Below are 17,437 nucleotides of genomic sequence, written 5' to 3' on the forward strand. Positions count from 1 at the left end.
GTTCTGCATAAACTATTCCACAAAATAGAAGTAGAGGGAACTCTACCCAACTCATTCTATGAAGCCACAATTACTCTGATACCTAAACCACAGAAAGATCCAACAAAGATAGAGAACTTCAGACCAATTTCCCTTATGAATATAGATGTAAAAATACTCAATAATATATTCAATATTAAAAACCAAATATCCATTGTGAACCTCCTCATCTTCCATTACAAACAGCTGCTCAAACTGTATGGGGGTCCATTGAATTGTATAGTATTTGGATCTTGTTAATACTGGTGCATGATATTTTATTTGCGACTTCTCTTTGACAGTAAAGTTTAAATATTTTCCCTAGTATTTATGCATTTGAAATAGAGATGGCATTTCCATAGTCAGATCAAGTCATGTAAATGAATGACTGCTTTTCTGCACACCAAGACACTGTGGTCAGTTCTGCCTTATAAAGAAACAAACCAGTCATGGACACCTTACTATATTATCTCTTTAAGGTTCCTATTTTCTTCCCAGTAGCACTCAGAAGATTGTGAGAATCTACTTAGTACCATGGTTTGAGCTAAAGTTTTATATATGATACCTTATTTAGTCCTTGTACTGAGTTTTATCAGTGTGATCTCTGTTAAAATAAGGGAGCAGAAAACAATAATATTTACAAAATCATACATAGATAGTGTATGAAGGATCTAGAAAAAGAAAGACTAGTCTAAATTATAAACCCACATTCTAAATTATCACTCTTTTGCCACACATGTGATTGAAGATGCCCACAAAGGTCTATGGACAGGCTGACTGGGCACAGTCTCCTCAGCTTGGATTAGGGATGCTGATAGCTCGGGATCAGGAATAGTATATACAATTGGAACCACAAGCACTGTATACAATTAAATTTAGAAGAAAGAGAGAGAGAAAGAAAGATAGAAAGAAAGGAAGGAAGAAGGGAAGAAAAAGAGAGAGATGCAGAGAGAGAGAGAGACAGAGACAGAGACAGAGACAGAGACAGAGAAAGTGACAGAGACAGAGACAGAGAGAAAGAAATTTTTGACCCAGATTTCTAAGTTTGGAGCACCTTGGCTTGCTTTGCACTATCCTAATTGCTGGAGTAGAGAGTGATAATTCCATGACCTCTCATTCAGGAGATTCTGTAACTTTGATGCAAAGAGAAAGATCAGTGTGCTGTTTGGGCCCATCTGTATAATCAAAGCTGTGCAGCCTAGATGGATTTCTGCTAATTGGTTTAACAGAAACATACAGCTGGAATGGGATACAGTGGAGACATCTGCCATTGTGAGGATAGAACAGCCATGGTCATGCCTCTAGCTGCCCGCTAAACAAATGCCCTACTTTGTAAAGAGGCACAGAGTAGTGATCCGAGAATAGCTAAGCTGCTTAACATTTGCAGACAGCCACAGTAATGTATCAGCTGTCAACACACCACACACACATTAGTGGGGAATGTGACAGCATTGCTGACACACTATTGATTCATGGCGCAGACTGTTTATCTGTGACAAGAAAACATCAGCTGATATTGACAAATCGTCTGTAGATACTCACCTTCTTGTGCTCTATCAAATGGAGTGAAAACTGCAGTAAACTGACTGCTGGGAGTCAGGATAGATCTATGAGAAAAGAATGCCTACAAGATAGTAGTCATTTCCCATAAATACAGGGTCTAGCTACTGATAAAGGGGTGATTTTCTTCTCAGGCCAAAGACTGAAAACCAGTTATGTTAATAGTAAGAAAAAATAATGGGGGAATTTACAGTTGGACTTGATTACATCATTTTGTATCACTCACAGTGCTAGTCTGGAAGTTTTTCATGTATTAAGGAGATGGACACATATATGCTTTTGGTGTTAAAAAGCCACAATAAGGCTTTTATTTAACCAGTGTTTACAAGCATATTATAGGACTTCCTCTCTGGTTGTTTGGTTTTGAGGCAGGGTCTCATGTAGTCTAGGTGGGTATCAAAAATTCTATTTGTAGCTAAGGGTGATTTTGAACTTGGGATACTTCCCGTCTCCACTTCTCCATTGCTGAGATTATGTACCAATGCCACCATGGCTGGATTTATATGGTGCTAGGGAGTAAGCCCAGGGCTTTGTACATGATTGGAATGAACTCTATCTACTGAGCTATATATCTACCCTCTTACTGGTTCCTGTAGTTAACCCATGGGATAAAGTTATAGAACATATTTTGTAGATGGGAAAATGGAAGCATTTGCTAATCAAAGAAACTAACTTGACTTTACTTCGCCATGACTTTACCTCCTAGTAAGGATTAAAGTTGGGATCCAAATACAGGAACCTTTCTTCTAAAAGTCTCTCTCATTAGATGTGCATCCAATGTATGACCTAAATGAGTTTTCCCTCAGCATCACATGGTTCTTGTTCAGTTGTCAGTAGCCACAGAAACTACAAATGATCTGGTTACTATGAGAATTCTTACCCTGTAGTCCACAAAACTATCTGGCTTTCTGGTTGGTAGAATCCCAAGGACTCAGTGCCCAGTTTTTCTTGAAAGAGCATGCTAAGTTCTCAGGGGAATGAAGAGCAACCAAATTGCTAGTTTTAAATGGGGGCGGGGGCGAGCCAAAGGAAGCTTTGTCACTAAAGCAAAGACACAAAAGTTATAAGTTCTATTAAAAAGCTTTCTCACAAGTTAGTAATACAAATCAAGGAACAGATATCTCCTTATGTGATTTAGTCCCCTGTTAAGGATTGATTGAACTCACACGTTTGCCAATTTACTGAAAATAACTGCAAGTGTCATTACATGACTGTCCACAGAGTCCAATTTCAATCTGCCCCATCTCTGTGTTTATAGCCACGATCTTCTTGGATACTGCAGGGAGTGCTTGTTCTCTTCAATAGGTCTAACAGAAGCAGGAAGATAATTTTGCTGAATTATAGGAATTCTTTTCTCTAACTTGTCTCGATGCCTCCATGTCCCAGTGGGCTTAGTTGCCTGCTGTTATTTTTGTGTAGAATATTTTTGTCTTTCCTGCAAATCGATTCCCCGCCCCCCCCCCCCTTTTCCTCAGTGCTAAGAAGCCTATGAACATTTTAGATCCTGTCTGTCTATACAGTGGGATCATTTTATGGATGAGAAAGTGTCACTTTACAATAAGGTCTTCCTGTGATTTCAGAGATAAAATTAAAAAAAAAATACGACACAAAATGAAGGGCAAGTTGGTTCCACATTACCAAGGAATGTGCTTTTATTGAATTGAGGATGAACACGTTAGAAAACAAAGTAACTGAAATGACCTAAGAGCTATCCCTCAATATGACCTAGAAAGATCCTTATTTCCAGTGGTTTTGACATCTACCTGAGTTTTGGTATGGCAGTCATCAAGTGATGTGTTGCCATTTTGCAACCAAATTTGGATTTCCAGAAATAATGAAGTAGTCACGCACAGTTGACATTAAATCCATGTTTCCCCAGGACTTATCAGATATACAGCATAATGCTTGGTAGTTCTGGCAAGATGACTTTTTCTTAGCATAGAACATGTATGTGGGTGAATACAGCTAAGGGATGTTGTTATTCATGCATGGATAGATAGTGAATGGATGGGGGTTGGGTGCATAGAAGAACTCCACGAAACATTACCATTTCTTTAAAGGAGGTGCTAAATCAGCAAACACTACTATATCAAAATAGTGATGTATATATAGACAAAACCTATATAGATTCAATATTTCAAGAATTCAACCTGAAATACAAGGTTGAACAAATAAACTGCAAATTACATCAATGAATAATGTATTAGTCTTCTAAGCAAACTCTTTCTTCTATAGGTTGATTTTGGTCATGGTACCTGCCATAGCAACAAAAGGGTAATGCAAATGCCATTCACTTTGTAATGGTCAAAAATTTATTCTGCATCTGAGAATATAGACATAGGACAGGGGCCTACACTCAAGAATCTCATAGTTCACTGAGCTGGATGCAGTGAATTTTATATATTAAAGACTTTGGCATCATTAGCTCTATAGTCATACATAATGTTTCAACAATGTCTATTTTGTTTTTATTTCATCCCACATCAGATATTTACATGTGGAAAAATACTGCTAGAATATTACAGTGAAATGATTTTCATTTTCTCCACATTTTATTTTATAATAGTTTCCTTCTAAATCTTTATGAGGATTTTATTATCTGGCCAAGAGAATATTTGCATAATTTTTAGCATATAGTCTAGTATAATAGTCTGCATTATTTTCACTGGTGCAGCTAATGTAAACAGAATGGTTAACTGAAGTGGAATGTATTAGAGGATTAAGAGAGAGGGTTTTGAAAAGCAGAGAAAGCATGATGTTGTTTGTACAGATCATCTTCCAATGTTGTTATTATTGTAGAGTTCATTGTCTGACTACCCTCATTTAGGAGGCTCTCAAGCTAAAAATTATCTCTCCAACATTGAAGGTTGGAGTTATAAATAGAGCATATAATATTAGCCAAACATGTAATAGCTTGGTTTTCAAATAATGTAACCTAACTGATGGTTAAGTCTTTTATGAACAAAGCTAGGAAGGATCTTTCTAGATACATCCTGAAGAGCAGAAAGCATTTTGCACCATTGAATCTGTAGCCTAAGACAGTAGATCTGAGGCAAGACTTTTGGTTCTCACAGCTTCTAAACTCCTTTGAGGGTTGTGTGTGTGTTTAGCTATAATGTAGAGGAAATTACACTGGCAATATCTGTCTTCCAGTTGATTACATCCTAGTTAGGAGGGTGGCATGGAAATATATTAGAGCAATGTTTTCAGTCAACCTTGTTTTTAAAGCTTTTTGATTAGTTATTTTAAATCGAACTGTATAGAAACCTACATTTAATACTTCATTTAGTGCTTAGCAAATGGCAACAACGTTCAGTAGTTGTAAATGTTATCATGAATTTAGAACACAAAAGTTCTAATCATGAACACAGAAACACTGATGTCTCTTAGATCCCAGAACACTAAAATTCCCTCTGGTCAAGGCTCCTTACGTGGATTTTACATTGTGGATCCAAGAATCTATATTCACTGATTGTCCACTGAATTGTTGTGACTCTGCCTATCTGCCCAGAGCTACTCAACAAGAGAAGTCAATCCCTAGGAAGATGAATAAGGGTCCAATAAGCTCTTAAATAAGAATCTTTCCTGATAGAAATGCTTACTGAGATCTACATTGTACCTTATCCACAATGTTTTCACTTATATAGTGTGTGTGTGTCCACAGCAACATCTTAGCTCTAGCATTATGCAGTTCTATATTCTGTGTGCAGCTTATTGGAATACAGAGTCACTGTGTAGACTAGAGTAGGAATGCTTTACTCAACAGTGGGAAGATACAGAGAGCAAAAAGTCTAAATAATTATGAGAGAAAGATAGGTGAGTCATGAATGAGTCATTGTGGGGTATGGTGATGAGTTGTGCATATGGGGTGGATGGAGCTTGTGAGAATCTAGGCATACACAGCTATTAGAGTGGAAATGGGATCAGCGTGTATGCATATCTTTGGAACACTGCTAGATTTTTTCTGGAATAGGTTTAGTAGAATTTCAGTGAAGTATCTAGATGTAGGTCTGGAGCTGCTATTGGACTAAAGTCAGCAGTAAGGCTTGGACTCAGATTAAAGGAAGGAAAAAGGTAAAGTTTTTGTGTCTATTTCAGTCTAAAGATGCTAGAAGTAAAGTGGCCAATGTTCCTTGTCCCCTAAGTTATATCTAATATCTTTTGTAATTAACTCTAGCTGTAACCAGGCAGATAAATGAAGTCTCATAAATGTAGTCCCACAGTGGCTGGGTTGAGACAGTGTGAGACAACTGTTTTTGTGACCTTAGGGAAGTTTCTTAAACTTGAAAAATAAAAATAAATAAGACAGTAATAATACTTGCAGTCTAGTGAGGCATTAAGGACTCAGTGATGGGCTTTATGTTAAAACATCTTTCATAGTGTTTTATGTATGCTAAAATTCAACAATATTTTTATTCACACATCTATGTTCACTCGTCAGTGGCTGCATATGCCTCCTATGACTGCTTCATCAATTTGTTTATCTTGCCCTTGAGATATTTTTGAGGTTGTGTCAACCTTAATTAAGGAAACATTCAGAGACAATATATTCTGCTTTCTAAGGCTGTTTTAGAGAGGGCTGACCCACATGTTCAGAGGGGGTTTGCTCCCATTGAAATGATAATTGTGTGTTCTGCAGTCTAGTGGTTTCTAGAGGATGGAACATGTTGATTAACCTGCAGCTATAGATACCTGGAAATAATCACATTCTAGTCACTGTATTCATGGACCTTGGGGGAAAAAAGTGACTGTTTGAATGGTGTGATCTGCTCAGTGCCTCCCAGAGTCATAGTTTCTGTACAGAAGATGACTGTTTTTCTCCCTGAGGTAATTTTATGCCGCTAATAGTGCCTCCCTAGACATGTTAAATAAAAAGAGTTTGACCTACAGTATTTGTAGCTGCTCTTTTTTTTTCTTTCTGTAGATAGACCAGAAGACTGAGCTCTTAGCTTATATTTAATACAGATGCTCCTGCTTTGACAGTTGGCTTTACCTTCCCCAAGAATCCAAACCTATTGCTATACTTAGCCTTTCCACATGTCAGAACATGCTAGTAGGGGCTGGATCTTCATTGCTTAGATCAGTTAATGCAGTGCTACCTATATTTATCTGATGCACAATGAACTATCTAAGGAACTTATAGCAGGATTTTTCTGAATGGGCAGAAAAGTTGTGCTGCTTAAAATTAATTTCTCACTGCAGAAACTAAACTCCGAGAAGCCAATATTTGCAGTGATGGGGAAGCATGGTGGTATCAGGGATTCTGTGTGGACTTTTGGCTCTTTGGTTTGTTAGGAATGGAGCAGTGTGTAAGTGAATTAAGAGTAAGGGTATCCTCAAACTGGTATTTTGTACATTCCTTCCATTCCTAATTTTTAAATTATATATCACAGCTAGAATAGAGAGGTGCAGGGAAATATTCCCTTCTGGCTTCATTAGTGGTTCATCTCTTTGAAATCTTTCTATCCATCATAGCTTCCAAATTCCAGACATGTCCCTACTTATACAACATAAATTTGTGAAATTCAAACTTGGTATTACTCAAACACACACACACACACACACACACACACACACACACACACACACACACACACACACAGAGGTTATACTTTTGTATAGTTTCTAAATCTTCTGCCTTTATATTAATGTACCTAGCTACGGACTGTATATATGAAAAACAATGTGAAAGAAGGAAATTTTATTTTGGTGCAGTTTCAGAGATTTCAGTACTTTGTCATTTGACCACATGTGCTTGTGCTTAGGGAGCATCAGAGAAATGGGGTCAGATAGCAGAGGGATTTTTCTTTCTTTTTTCTCTATCTATCTATCTATCTATCATCTATCATCTATCTATCTATCTTACATCCTGACCTCAGCCCCCCTTTTCCCACTGTACCCTCACACAGCACCCCCATGTCTCCTCCCTTCTCTTCTGAGAAGGAAAAGCAGCCCCTATGTACCAACCTACCTTGCATGTCAAGTCACTGCAGGACTGGGCACATTCTCCTCCAGCTGAGGCCAGACAGAGCAACTCATTTATGGGAACAGGGTCCATAAGCAGGCTACAGAGTCAGGAACAGTCTGAACTCCAGTTGTGGGGGGACGCGCATGAAGACCAAACTGCACATCTGCTACATATGTATGTGGGGCCTAGGTCCAGCGATTTATGCTCTTTGGTGGGCAGTTCAGTAAAATGGGACCTCTAGGCTAGTTGACTCTGTTATTCTTCTTGTGGAGTTCCTATCCTCTCTAGGTCCCTCAATCCATTGCCCAACTCTTCCACAAGTCTTCCAAGCTGCGTCTAATATTTGGCTGTGAGTCTCTACATCTGTTTCTGTCAGCTGTTGGGTAGAACCTCTCTCAGAGGACACTGTGCTAGGCTCCTTGTCTGCAAGCATAACATAGTATCATTGATAGTGTCAGGATTGTTTCTTTCCCATAAGATGTGTCTTAAGTAAAGCTGGTCATTGGTTGGCCATTCCCTCAGTCCCTGCTCCTTGTCCTTTGCCCCTGTACTTCTTGTAGGTGGAACAAATTTTAGGTCAAAGATTTTGTGTGTGGATTTGTGTCCTTATATGTCTGTGGGAGTCCTGATGGGTTCCAGAAGGTGACCACTTCAGGATCCACATCTCACACTATTAGGAGTCTCAGCCAGAGTCATCAGCAGAGGGCTTTTTCAAGTCATGGCAGATAGGAAGCCAGAGCAACTATGACTTGGGAACAGATAGAACCTTTAGAGATATGTCCCCAGTAACACTCTTCTCCATATAGGCTACATGCATTAAAGTTTTCAGATACTCTCAACACAGTACAACAAGATAAGTAATAAACACTCAATAAGCCTGTGATGAGCCAGTGAAAGATATTTCATAGTTAAATCATAACTCCACACCTTGACTATATTTTCTGTAAAAACTATTGCCAAAAGTATATGGAAAGGATATCAGCTATGTCCTAGCTTAATTTATTGTAACATTATAGTTTCATAAGTCAACCCTATGGCAATGGGCTTCAATATGTGTACTGTGTTTCCATATAGTAACTGTACTATACTGTGCAAAACTAAAAAGCAAAAACAAATACTATAAACTTATAGTTAATGGCATTATACTGCTGTATTAGCTACAGCTCCACACATTGCAATAGTAGCTATGTACAACACATATATTAGATGTGTGTTAAAAATAAGTGACTACCATAATCAAGGCAGCTTCATTCCAGAAATACATAATAGTTGAGACATGAAATTTATCGCATAAATGGGCTCAGGACAGAAAGCACATTATTATTCCAACAGGTAAAAAATGGTTTTTGAAAAGTCCAACTTCTCTTCATTATAAAAGCAATAAAGAAACTAGGATAGAAGGAACATATTTCAAATGATGAATGATATAAATCTATAACCAAGATAACTGAGTGGTGAAAACTGGAAGCATTTCCACTAAAGTCATGAACAAGACAAGGTGTTCCATTTTGTCCATTCTTACACTAGATATACCAGGATAGCCTCAAACTCATAAAGATCCACCTGACTATCCTTCCTAAGTGTTTGGATTAGAGATTTGTGCCACCATGTCTGGCTCTCTATTCTTTATTAATTAAATGTTACCTAGAGGAATAAGACATGAGAGCTGCATAAAAGGGATTCAAATACAAAGGAAAGAAATCAAATATTTGGATGTTTTTATTATGTATATTAGAAAACCTAAAGCCTTCACCAGACATCTCTTAGAGATGATAAATACTTTCAGCAATGTGAGAGTATAAAACTAACGTAAAAATCAGTAATCATCCTATATACCAATATGCTAAGAAAGAAATCAGAAGAGCACTCTCATGCATAGTTGTCTCAGAATGTTTTCATGAATAAGCCTAAGGAAGTGAAGGGTATCTACAATAAAAACATTAACAGAGAAACTACAGAAAACATTTGGATGGTGGCAAAACATTCCACACTCATAGACTGGAGGAAGAATTAATGTTGTGAAAATGGCTGTTGTGGCAAAATAAATCCACAAATTTAACTTAATCCCCATTTAAATTCCAACATCATACTTCACAGAAATAGGAAAAGTAATATTAAAATTTATATAGATGCACAAAAGACTCCAATGCAATGCTGTACAAAGAGAACACTAGCAGTTATCGCCATACTTGATTTAAAGTTAAGCCAAAGAGTTATAGTAACAAAAGCAGTGTAGTGCTGGTATGAGACCAGTGGAACAGCATAGAGAACCAGAGATAAAACCACAGAGTTATAAGTACCTGATTTTTGTTTTTATAAAGGTCCCAAAAATATGGATTGTAGAAAAAAGAGCATCAGCAGCAGACGGTGCAGAAAACTGGATATCCACATGTAGAATGAAATTAAATCATTGTCTCTTATCCTCTATAAAAAATAAAATCCACGTGACTCAAAGACCTCCATGCAAGAAGTTTCTAAAATTAATAGAGAAAAAATATGGGGAAGATGTCAAAATACTGTTATAAGCAATCATTTTCTGAATAGGACTTCAGTTGCTTTGGAAATGGCACCAGCAATCGACAAATGTGATCTTGTGAAATTAAAAAGCTTCTGTACAACAACAACAACAAAACCAATCAAATGCAGAGACAGCCTATATGTGTGAGAAAATTACTCCTAGCTAGACCTCTGACAGAAGGTTAATATCTAGAATATACACACAACCCAAAAATCTCAAGTATCAAAAACCTGAATAGATGGTTTTTAAAAGATGAAATACAAATGAGCAATAAAATTATGATAATTCAGTAACACTAGCTATCAGAAAAATGCAAATACACACTATACTTAGAGTCTACTTTACCCTTTTCAGAAGGGAGATATCTTCAAGAATGAAATTGTGCCAACTGAAGGAAAATGGTACAGAGATCATCATATTCAATGAATTGAGTCTGTTGCAGAAAGACACATGTAGCCTGCCTTTTGTGTAGTTTGCAGACTTTAGAGATATATAAAATCATACAGTATGGATAACATAAAAGTAGAAGTGAAATTGTGTGGGGAAACAAGGGAAAGATGGAGGGGGGAAATATGGAAGGACCAATGATGTAGGGAAATTCTCTCAAAACATAGTACACACTTGAAAGATAATTGTCTTATATAGCCCAATATAATATAAGTATTTTAAAGGGGATAAAGGAGCAATTTACTATCATATGATCATTGAACATTGCCTTCCTTTTTAATAAGTAGCTTATCTACACTAGCTAGTTGCAGTAGCTTATCCATGGTGCTCTGCCATTGTGAATGAATTTCAGATACAGTTAAGCAATGCCTCAAAGTGCTACTGAAACTGTTAGTTTACATGCATATTGAGTCAATGAACAAATTGAAGTTCCAAGTCCTAAATGGAGGAAACATGAATAAAGTAAAACTATGATGAAAGTTTGATAAACACAGAATATGAATGATAATTGGACCCCTTATTGGCCTCTACTAGGAAGATGTACTTTTTGTGCCACATATGATTATGATTAAGAGCATCTGCATTTGCTTACATCCAGCTCCGCATTGTTTGATTGTATGCACCAAAGGAGTAAAGATGTTAAAGTGAAAGTAGATGTGTTTATCAGGTTCTCAACATGTGGGAGAAAAATAGCAAAAACTCCATCAATCCATTAGAGAACCAGATGCACACATAACTGAACATTCAGACAAATAACTGAACATCTGGAAACATCTGGCTAATTGACAGAGTGTTCACTTAAGCATGGAATGTTAATATTGCATTGATTCAATGAACACTGAAGTACTTTTAAAAAACTGGGTTTGGAAATCAGATTAAAGTTTCTTAAAATATTGACATATAATAAAACATAACAGTATTAACTAGCCAAAGAGACTCCATCTATTTTCAGGTTTCTTGTTATTTAAAATGCATGTCTTACTAACAGAATGTCATTCAGGGGCAAAGGGAATGACTATATTACTATTATATTACCATCAATCCTTAAAATACAACCTGTTCCCTCTTCTGCTTTCTAACTCTCCCTTCATGCTATCTCCTAGGAATCAAAGTTATCCTTATTCAATAAGGCTCCAAGACATCTTTAATGTCTTCTTTTTCCTGGCTCTTGGTGCCAGTGGGCAAGTACTGTCAAGTCGAATTGAGAGACGTTTCTCTTGTCTATCATAATTCTCTCTTGATGAAGTTCCATTTCACATTCTACAGCTTCTTTTCCTCAAAGTGTTGAAATTTTTCTTAATTATAAAACTAATAAATACTTTCTTGGAAATAAATTCAAATCAGATAAAAGTGCTTAATGTAAAAATTGTTTATGCTATTTCCTGATTATTGCTATGCTTATGCAATATATTTTTTTTATTTTCATCCATTGGTATTCTTATACTCATTATCAATGCAAGAGTATTTGCTAGTATTTATAGAACAGCTATTATGAGTCAGCAGGAATTAAAGTGTTTTATATAAATTTTTTCATGCAACTTCTGTATATATAAGCTATCACCACTTTCATTGTGCTTCGTAGCTAATAAACGGTTGAATCAGAATTTTGAAGCCACTTATTTTAACATATCTTTGACTCCTCTCATTCTATAATAGAACTGTTATTTATTGTGTTTCAAATATAAACTAAGATAATGTAGTATTTTTGCTAATTCCATTTTAACTGAAAATATCCGAGATGCTTATCATTTCACTGAAGTTTCACACTTTTATACATTTGTAAAGATGAGTGATTACTTATTAAGATATCCCCTACTAGGAGGCATTTAAGTGGCATTATTATTTTCAAAGAAATATTGTATTATATACCTTTGGATAAAATTCCTCAGAATTAAGGTGCAAAGGCTGTTAACTGGTTTGTGATCTCTAGGTTCTCCAGTTGTTTCTCAGTCCTTCAAGTGTTAGCACAGAGCAGCCCTGGTGCTGCTAGGCCTCTGCCCTGGGCTTCCCTTGACTTGCAGAGTAAAGCACAAACTCTGTCCTTTTTCTGGTTTTTAAATTTTTATATCCTCTCAGCTCAGATGTGCCTCACGCAGTTCTCTTTCACTCATTCAGAGCAGTGGTATTAACTGTCTCAAGAGTGCCTTAGCCTAAGACCATCTCCTTACATTTCCAAATATGATTTTTCCTGTTTCAAAAATCTACTTCAATTATTCTTACTTTCCCAAATTCTTTTCAGTCAGCAGGCCTAGCTCCACAGTTCCAGTTTCTCAAAGCACTGTGCTCCGTATCTCTGTTTGCACAGCTATCAGCTTGTGTTTTGCATTTGAGGAGATCTCTTATACATGTTTGATTATCCTTTGAAAATTCTGAAAATAAAGATAAAGAAAAGGCTAGCTGGCAAGCTCTGTGTCTAGTACATCTATGTTGGGTGTTCCCTCGGCTTCACTTGTTGGCTTGTTAATTAAGTAGTAGTATCATAAATTAATTTGCATTTAAAGATGAGAACCACTTTGCTGTTTCCCTGGATTGCTTTTGATAATACTCAGGAGACGAACAATGTACATCCACACACATGCCTTGAGCTACTTCTTTGTGCAATAATCATCCATTCACTTGCTTTAAGGGTGGATTTGTGGATGCTTTGTTGATGGTATACTCAATACTCTAAAAGCATGGAATAGTCGCATACCTGCCTTTCATGTAGGATTTTACAGCAAACGGACAGATGTGACTACTGTCCTCTCCCGGAAACTAGACTGTAAGGACCCCTCCTTGTATGCACATGAAATCTAGGACTGTAAGGACTAGACTGTAAGGACCCCTCCTTGTATGCACATGAAATCTAGGACTGTAAGGACTAGACTGTAAGGACCCCTCCTTGTATGCACATGAAATCTAGATGCTGTTCAGCAAACAATGATCTATTTTCTGAAATTAAAAATGAAATAAGTCAACCAGATTCTTCTCTAGAATTTGATACTAGGAAACTGTGAGGTGGGCTAGAAAGATGGCTCAGCGGTTAAGAGCACTGGTTGCCCTTCCAGAGGTCCTGAATTCAATTCCCAGCAACCACCTGGTGGCTCACAACCATCTGTAATGAGATCTGATGTCCTCTTCTGGTATACAGGTGTACATGTAGATATTCAATAAATAAATAAAACTTAAAAAAACAACAACAAAGAAAACTTTGACACAGATAAATAATATGAACCACAAAGAGATGCTAAGCAGGTACCAAGAATCAAAGTTTAAGAACATATACAATATATACAACAGAGTAATTAATTTGGAGATTAGTTCCCCAAAGGTGTTAGTTTAGGCTATAGCGTACTGCCATTCAGTAAACTGGATAGAGTATGTATAGGTTTTCTAAATTTTGGGATATACCTTTCTTTATCTGTTTGTTTTGGAAAAGAAACAACATAGTAGCTGGTATGGGTTGAGTAACCATGCTTTATTGAAAATGTGTGTCTTTAAATACCAGGATTACTGTCAGTGCTATGAGAGGGACTGGGATGGAAGGAAGCAGCTGCATCCTGAGCATGGATGTCAAAATACCCATCTCATGCTCACTTCCAGATGTGTGGGCAAAGCATTTAGAGTTGAATATGCAAGAGATACATCCACACATAACTGGCATCAATGCAGAAATTAGAGGAGGGCAAAAGGAACAGATTCATGGAGAGAGAAGCAGAGCTACTCTGAGAGAGAAGCCGTGAATTCTAAAAAGACCCGGTGAAGTTCTCAAGGAGCTACTCAAGTTTGCTCAGATAAGGACCACCCACTCCATTGCTACAGTCCACACCTGCCCTTATAGAGGGCCCTATGTATAACAAGAATGGTTGTCTTGCTCAGTGCCTGTAACGAATATCCAGACAATCAGTGATGTGGAGAAGACACTGATTCTAGACATAGGACTTCCATGTTTTTTTTTTTTATTGTGTCTCATTCTTCTTACCCTAACAGAGCAACTTTAACTATGAAGTAAAACTATTATTATTATTATTATTATTATTATTATTATTATTATGTGTGTGTGTAAAATAAGTTGACAGTTTCCAGTTGTGAGATAATGATCAATTTTGGTGGAGAAATTTACTTGTTCTTCTTTGTACAAAATCTGTATAAGGACCAGTCTGAAACTTAACCAAGAAACATAGTGAAGAATTGAAATAGAAAAGTCACTCTGTCTAACACAGCTCTTTAGATTTTTAGTATATAGTTCAGGAAGCAGACCATAGATGGTGGGGGCAGGGGGAACACAGGAAAACTAGTAGCAAAGGATAGTAGATCTAGACTGCCTCTTGCAACATCTATTAGAGGTAGACAAACTCCCCAGTGATATGCGGCACTGAGTACACAGACAAGCCTTTTCCACCAAGGGGTAAGCTTCTGACAAGGAGAACATGGAATATAAATAAAGGAACATATAGTTTAGGTGTGCTTAGCAACAGGAAAAAAAGCATCAGGCAAACTTTGGATTTTCTTTCTGCTTGCAATATGTTGCAATGTCTTGTGATCAGTATTAAAATTGTTTTTCTTCACTTGTCAAAAACTTGGATTGAAAAACGCAGTAAGTGTGCCCACATGCAAGTGCACACGTACACATTTCCACTAAGGATACTAGCTGGCTCATGCTGTTTCATTTTTGAGGAAGAAAGAAGAAGAAGAAGAAGAAGAAGAAGAAGAAGAAGAAGAAGAAGAAGAAGAAGAAGAAGAAGAAGAAGAAGAAGAAGAAGAAGAAGAAGAAGAAGANAAGAAGAAGAAGAAGAAGAAGAAGAAGAAGAAGAAGAAGAAGAAGAAGAAGAAGAAGAAGAAGAAGAAGAAGAAGAGGAAAAGGAGGAGGAGAAAAGAGTTTACCCTGAGGTTCTTTTACAATAGACACACATCAACAACTCTAATGACGGTTTTACAATATATTTTCCCTCCATATCAATTATTTATGTTTCACATGAATATACCCATTTGTCTCTTCTTGCCTAAAATAAGAACCAAACACCTTTGCCTCTCTCTCACTGAGTGAACTCATTGCTCCAGCTTATCATTTGCATTCACCCAGGTCCCATTGATGAATCTAAGAAAGATCTTTTCCTTTGTAAAATCAGAATAAAAAAAGTCTTTAAAATACAGATTTGAATGATACAAGTGGAAGGCATACTTTATCAGGGACACATTAAACATTATATTGAAATAGCTAATAATACAATTAAAAGTTAAAGAAAAAGGAGATGAAAAGAACCTGTTGGAGGGCAGCAGTAGTAAGACAGTATGACAGTTCTGTGGTGTTTTATTTAGGTTTAGTGTTAATCCATTCTTAAATGGTCTGAGGAAACAGCCAACACCAACAACTTCAAGGGAAGGGGAGCTAGTTTTGACTTGAATTCTCATACATGTCAATACATTGTCCCTTGATACCATCACTGTGTGTCTGTGACAATCGGACCATTGAGGTGTTAGTACAATTGACCAAAGCTGCTCATCTTAGGCCAGAAATCAGTGAGATCAGAGGACTGAGCAGCCATGGTAAGACTACAGAGACTTACTTCTCCCACCTAGGCTCCATACTCTCATAGCCCACCTAACTATATATTTATTAGTTGATTAGTCTATTGAAAAATACAGAGTTCTCATAATCAAATTATCTTTCAAAGCCCACTATCTGGAAACCTATCTTTAATAATTATACTTTTCTAGAGGAATTGAATCAAAATAATGGACATATATGTTGAAAATGGATCAATGGTATTTGATTATACTATATGGGCTGGGTAGTCCAAAAACAGACAATTATTTACAGGAGAGGCTGTGTACATGGTAGCTGCTTGGACCACAACACTGGATGCCTCACTTGTCCAGTATGCTAGAGAAGTCAGAGAGCACTTGCTGGTCCTCTGCCACAGTAAAAGGCTTGAGAGTTGTACTTTGATATCAGCAAAGGATCATGGCCTCAGTAACTAGATAGACATAGTCACCATCAATAAATGGAGGCAAGTAGGCCATTAGGAACACTTTCCCTTTTTTCTTTTACAGATTTTAAATTATTTCATATAGAGTGTTCACCCAGTAGAGTCTATGCACATCTTCCAAAACGTCCAAATTATCCCCCAAACTGGAGCCTTTCTGCTTCCAGGCACTCCGTTGCATAAGGGACACTCAGAAGGGTTTACTAATGCTCGAGTTTGAATTTATCACTAGAAAAAGCTTATAAGTTTCGGCTGAGAAGCTGGGCATAAATCTGGCTTTTCAGACTGTATTATTAGGTAACTATGCTCTCATTTTTTTTTTTTACAAGTTGTCCATGAATTTCTGCACTGTGTTAACGATATCTACTGGGTAGATAATTTATAGATCCTGCCCATCGTTATTTGATCAACACAATCTGTCCTTTTCTACACTTACTAATTAATAAACTCATAGGTGTTAGACAAGGGAGAATTTTATGTCATTTGCCTCCATAAAGGTGATAAAGATGTAGGTCAAATTCACCTTCACTATAATTTGCGGCAGTACTTGCTCAAGGATATGAGGAGTCCCCGGGCAAAGCACTTAACCTTGCTGTGTCCAAATCTCCTTGGCAATGGAACAGAAATATTCAAGTCTGTCCAGACATTCTTGTGAGGATATATGAAATAATAGATGTGGCCCCTCAAGTTATTACAGATATTTCTGTGTCTTTACAGATGGTTGATGCTGCTTTCACTCTCTGGGTATAGTTGTTTCTTTCTCTTAAACCATCTTTGTGTCTTGTCTTCCTATATCTTATATTCTTTTCCACATGAAAAGTATCAATTTTAGGTGATATCATCTCATCTTCTCAGCCTCTACATAAATACATGACATGGAAAACAATCTCTCCCTCCCTCCCTCTCCCTCTCCCTCTCCTCCCTCTCCCTCTCCCTCTCCCTCTCCCTCTCCCTCTCCCT

This window comes from Mus caroli, chromosome 18 (genome assembly GCF_900094665.2).
Source record: "Mus caroli chromosome 18, CAROLI_EIJ_v1.1, whole genome shotgun sequence".
In the NCBI taxonomy this organism is placed as follows: domain Eukaryota; kingdom Metazoa; phylum Chordata; class Mammalia; order Rodentia; family Muridae; genus Mus; species Mus caroli.